Below are 6,350 nucleotides of genomic sequence, written 5' to 3' on the forward strand. Positions count from 1 at the left end.
AGATGGAGGCGCCCTTGGATTTGATTAGAAACTTGCATAATTTCTTAACTTGACCCCATTATCTTAAAAAAAAAACGGCCAGGCCAAGACCAAAGCATGAAGGCTGCGAGGATCGGGGGACTCTCATTTTTGGTCACAGCGTACAGTAGTAGATCAGTAACCTCTGTTTATCGTGATAACCTTTAATTATTTTCCAGTACTTTTTTAAATGATAAAACACATTGTCTCGCCAGTTTTGCTAAAGATACGGTTTTAGTGTTTACGCATAAATTTGTAAGCCGTAGGTTTAAATCTCGTGGTCTTATTTTCTGCATTTTCATCGTAAGGGAAGGCGCTCGTTTGCGATTTACGCGCTGAACATTGTAAGCAGAGGAGCCTTAAGGCACAGCCTCGCCTTAACACCATCGTTTGCATTGTCATTGTCATCCAGAAAAGCAGTCGTAAGAAAATGAATCTGTGGCGGCTCCGAACATTAAAAAAACTATATCTAGACTGCAAATACATCCCAATCTTACTATCAACACGTTTTAAGAGCCCTCTCCTTTCCACCGGTATACAAGCTAAGAGAGAAATATTGGAAATCCCATCTGAAGTAGCCCTCGTCTCACCTTCGGAGCTGTGAGCGATGGGGATCATAATTAAAAGGGGTACAGTTACTTTGAAAATGTGTATGTGATACTTAAATTTAAATAAAATAAAAAGATAAATTATATAACACAGACTGCTATCTATGTCCATGTGTTTAAGACGTATGAATCGGTTTTAAAACAGGCACACCCCTTTACTTCTCACAAATCCAACTGGAGTCTCAGTCCGTCGTCGCGATGAATTAGGAGCTCAGATGTAGGCTAAGTGATTGCAATTTACTTATTTAAAAGAACCACTTCAAATCAAAAGGGAGACATTTTGTAATGGTAGTTATCGTATTATAGTATACGATAACTGTATACGTAGTATACGTAATTGTAGATATACAGTACATAAAGGGTATGAATAGGTGTGAGCTTTTACTGTATATTTAATATTTTATCTGACCCACTTGTAGAAACCGCCTACTCAGATTTATTTAAGTGGTCTGCCACCATAAAGACAGAAAAATATAATGACACCCTGTTACATTAACTGTAAAATAAACGCCGTAACTGCGGCCATATGAACATTTGGATAAAGATTATACAAACATCCTAAGGAGCTCTATGACATATGAGCGTCGTAATAATGGTTGGTGACCTGACGTAACAGTGCTCCCTGAATTACGTGATCTGTATATACCCAAATACAGATATATCACATAGGGAGATGCAGTCAAACATTGCATTGCTATCGTCGTGGTGAACTATTTCTCCGCTGTTTAAAACTTGTTTGGTAAGTGTCATCAAATATGCTTGTCAATTTGTAGCGAAATCGATATACTGTATCATAATCCTTCAGCTATCTATAATGTAGTGAAACGGCTAATTAATATTGATAAATTCCCTTATTCACAGTGACTTTTGCTCAAACCCCTGTTGCATAATGGGTTAATTTTATATAAAAAAACATTTATATCATAGATATAATACAAGCTTTGAAATGAAATAGCACATTTCCAGGTTTCAGTTAAACATTTTTAAAAAAGCTCATGACTTTAAGCATTCTGAACATTGAGAATGTTATTTGGGAAACAAATGTTTATTATAATGTTTATGTTTAGGATCTGTCTCCTACTGAGTCAGCATGCAGCATTCAACACCATTAGGTTTAATATTAAAAAGTTGTGTATTTCCTGAATTGTTTTTTTTTATTCTTTTCTATTAGACCATACTAGACTGTGCAGGATATCATTTATTTGCCATTTTTGCCTTTTCCAGATACCTGGGAAACAAAGCTCATATCTCATTTGCCAATGGAGCCCAGTCCTAAGCCTGGTGCTCTGTCCCCCTCCCCGAAGGACACAGACTCGAATCGACCCGCGCCCTTAAGGCAACAGGATCTGATCTCCACGTACTGCCCGCCTCCCAAGATACAGCTTCTGAAGGACACCTTCCAAGAGAAACTGATGCAGGAAAAGGAGAAAAAAATGATCGCCATGTACAATCGGCGGCAGGAGGCAGCTCTACAGAAGATGTGAAAATGTTTCCAATATGTCAAATACGCTGCGGAGAAGAAGATGGGGAACAGCTATCGCTTCCAAGCCCAACAGGGCCCCGAGAAGAACATTGTGGGGTATGATCGGTCTTACCCCCTGAAGCCTATGGGTAACAGGAAAGTCTCCGGCCCTGGTGAGGTTCGGGCTGTGGACCTCCCGGACGCACAGAGTGATTCCTTGTTTGCCCCCACCCCGCCTCAGGATGGTCATGAGAGGCCCTGCGAGAGGCCGGGCAGGAGGGGCTCAAGAGTACGCAAACCTAAGGACAGGACTGTCCTCCCCATGGTGGCGACCCCTCCAGGGCAATGCCCTTCTCATGCCAATGGGAAGGAGCACTTTCAGTTGCAAGAGGAGCTACGAAAAGTGGCCGAGGCAGAGGCCGCGCTGAAGGAGGAGCATCGCCGGAGGGAGGCCAGCCTGCAGGATGAGATGCGCCGGAAGGAGGCCATGATGAAGGACGAGATTCGCCAGAAGGAGGCCATGATGCAGGCGAAGCTCTTCAGAGCTCAGGAGGAGCTGAGGATGGTTCCGAGAGAGATGGAAGACTCCAGAGAGGTGGCCGGAAGGGAAAATAGAGGCGAGGCAGAGCGAGCTTTGCCCCAGAGGACCATGGGCCAACCACCGCTCTAAGGCCGTGCCTCTTCTGACCTGCAGAATGGAGAAGCAAAAAGCCTTCACTCCAAGGAAAGCCCTTCCTATCAGAGGAGACAACCTTGATTATGGTTCTCCAATGGAAGATGGCGGATGCGCAGAATCGCACTTTCCCTCTGCGCTTTCCCATCAGGAGAGACGTCAAGTGAGCCCTTGCAGCCGTGGGCTAGAAGACGTCCCCTGTGGAAGGAGAAAGTATCTCAAGAAAGCAAGGCTCCCTGAAAGCGACGTGTCAGCGGCACAGGCCGCGCAGGGCCACTTCAGAAATAACACCACATGTCTGGATGAACAAACTCTGTCAGTGGAAAACAGATATTTGTCCCCTACAAGTCTGATGTGCCCTACCGCTGAGCAATTTCCATATGAGAATAGCCAGAGTGGAAACCCTCAGCTGGTGCCCTGTGAACTGTGTCACGGGAAGTTTGCTGTAGAGAGGCTGGAGAAACACAGCAAGATCTGCAAGAAGCTTCAGAATTCAAAGAGGAAGGTTTTTGACTCTTTCAAGCACAGGGCCAAGGGAACAGAACTGGAGACATACATCCATAAGAAGAAGGTTAAACCGCCAATCGTGGTAAGGGCTATCCTTAAACTCTTTCCAAGCTTCCCTTTTTTTCTCCTAGAGTCAGACTCAGCTTATAAATCAATGTAAACAATAAATAAGTGTTTTATGAAGTACTCTTCTGAAAAACTGCCGCAAAGGCACATTTGCCAGACAGAATAAATGTGTCTTAGTGACTTCTGAATTCTGTTGTAAAAATCTACATATCAAGCAAATAGCACTCACAGGAAACAAAACCATAACTACGTAAATTGTACTCTCTACCCAATGACCTGAAAGGTAGCCCCAGAAAGCTACGTTATTACTGTATTGATATTTTCTTGCCTTGTGAATGGTTTGCGACCAGACTGTGTACGCAGTGCTAGTCTGGACGTTTTCTGGAAGCTGTTTTATTGGTTTCATTTCCTGTTCCCAGCTGAGAAAGAACAACTGGAGGCAGAAGCACGAGGATTTCATTCGGAGCATCAAACAGGCCAGGGAGGTGCAGAAGGTGATCACGCAAGGAGGGAAAGTTGTGAACCTGCCCCAGCCCCCCGCGAATCCAAACCCCGACTACGTGCCCTGCCCTCACTGCGGCTGGCGCTTTGCCCCCAGGCCGGCACAGAGGCACTTCCCCAAGTGTCAGCACATCAGGAGCCGCCCTCCTCCTCCTCCTCGCAGATGAAAACTGATGTGAAGAAGAGCAAAAGAGTCATGATCTTGGCTCACGACTCACGTCCTGCTTTTTCTTTTTAGAAACACATTTAGCACAGTTCATCCGTATGATGATGAAAAAAAAATGTTACCTTATTTTAATTAAATGATTTTTTTTGGGTGGACTGGTGTTTGCGTAGCTGTGGTTATTTCAGTTTTTCTCTTATCATTCATACACCTTGACCTCCTAAAAATAATTTTTCAACCTGGAATGTACAATTAGGAGGCAATAGAACAGGTCACATTGGTCTTGGAACCATCAAAAAGCAGTATTCACACATTCTCGGCATCAATTTTCCTTAAAAACAACTGAAAAAGCAAGGTAAAGAGTGATTGATTTTTTTAATGAAAGTTATTTGATTTAATTTATTTAATTTTCATAATATTTGAAATATGTTGGGATTAATGTGACTCAATATTATCTGCAGCTCTTACACTCCAGGCACCTGATAAAGTGGAACGCAGTGTCTTTGCCTTACATGGCGCTCAGCTCTTCCTCAATCCCAGCAGAAGCACCAGCAGAAGCAGCAGCCTCCGGGTCCTGCCTAATGCACAGCTTAAAATGCAACACCAAGTAATACAACAAACAACAGGGAAAACCATTCACGATCAGACACATCCGTTGATTGCTGGCTCTCAGTAAAGGGACATTGCATCATTACATCACAAAATAGACTACATTTCAAGGTTAAAGAATTACCATGTTCTGCGATTCAGAACGAGGCAGCAAAACTTCCTATAATCTGTTGTGGCCCTATGACATTGTAAAGGAGCAGGCTTGTGAATACATGTCGTTTAATCCAATGGAAATATAACTCTCAACTTTTTTACGTTTTTGCCAATAAATAATACTACATTGTTAACTCTGCATAAAGAACCTTGGAATGGAACGTTTTTTGCAGTGAAATGTTTGCTGCATAACCTATACCCTTTCTCTCCTACATCACATTGCATTAGTCATTACAGTGATTAGTGAGCAGGAAGGGCTGCATCACATCGCAATTTGTGTGGAACTTGAATGCGAATTTGTTACAACATGGCGTAACTTACAGTCCTTTCACAAAATTCATGATTTTGTGCTCAATTTTGAGTTTGTAAAGTTTTTCTATAATGTCAATGATTTTATTTTGTGACTGAAATTAAATAATTTTGTGTCTGCAAAATTGGGACTGTAGTTCCACCTTAACCTACTAGTACTGTATGTCTTTGGACTGTGGGAAGAAACTGGAGCACCTGGAAGAAATCCACACAAATGAAGGGAGAACATACAATTCCATCCAGACTGCACCCCAGGAATTGAACCCAGGACCCCAGCTCTGTGAACCACAGTGCCAGCTCATTGCTATAGTCACTATAATTAATGTCAAAACTCATTTGCAAATGAGCAGCCTGGGATCCAAAAGGATCAAGACAAGGATCCAAACAAAGCACTATCCCAAAGCTTGGCTTTGTACCGTATATAATACAGGGCTTGATGCAGAAGGCAGATAATCAAAGTCCATGCAATAATTGCTAAGGGAAAGTGACTTTGTGTTCTTGGAGGGAAGTCACTCAACACGGAGCTGTGTTAGTGAAATGATTGTTCTGATGTACGGCTGATGTCCAAACACTGAAAACATGATTGTGTATGCAATCGCACTCCTGAGCTCCATTGGGTATGGTTAAAATAACTTTTTATAGTTCATCACATTCAAAGTGTGTGTACTTGATGAAAGTGTAACACGCATTTGGAGGAGTTATTCAGGATTTTCTTTCATTCAACTATTTCAAGACCCATTATTTTCAGATGTTGTAGTATACGTGAATAATGAAAGGCCTTCATATTACACAATGAAGGAATGACTTCGCAGGTGTGAAGAATAAAAGATTAATTCAGCTCACTTTGGGGAGTTTCACAATGGCCCTCCTTATAGAAATGTGGGTTTGATTAAAGGAGTGAAGAAAAAGCACTGAATAATATTTGCTTCTGTAAACGTAATCATCTCAAAATATGGTTGAAGAAATTGAAGAAGGTTAAACATAATCCAAAACGTATAAGGTCAATTTAAGTACAACCAGAATTCTAGTGTTTATGCAATGCATCTGTGGGTTGATATGAAATACGGCCGTACTTAAACTAAACGAGGTTATCGAGAGCATATTCCGAGTACGGCTGTGGCCAGTTGTACTGTGAACTGCGAGGACCGTATCTTATCCTGAACGGGCTGTGCGAATACCGTCCTCTGCTGGCAGAAGGAATAGATTACAACGGCACTGTATTGGCGATTAGTCCTATTGCTAGAATATTGAAACAACAAGGAGTCCGCGGAGTCAAGCAAT

The sequence above is a fragment of the Lepisosteus oculatus genome, unplaced genomic scaffold (assembly GCF_040954835.1).
Source record: "Lepisosteus oculatus isolate fLepOcu1 unplaced genomic scaffold, fLepOcu1.hap2 HAP2_SCAFFOLD_56, whole genome shotgun sequence".
In the NCBI taxonomy this organism is placed as follows: domain Eukaryota; kingdom Metazoa; phylum Chordata; class Actinopteri; order Semionotiformes; family Lepisosteidae; genus Lepisosteus; species Lepisosteus oculatus.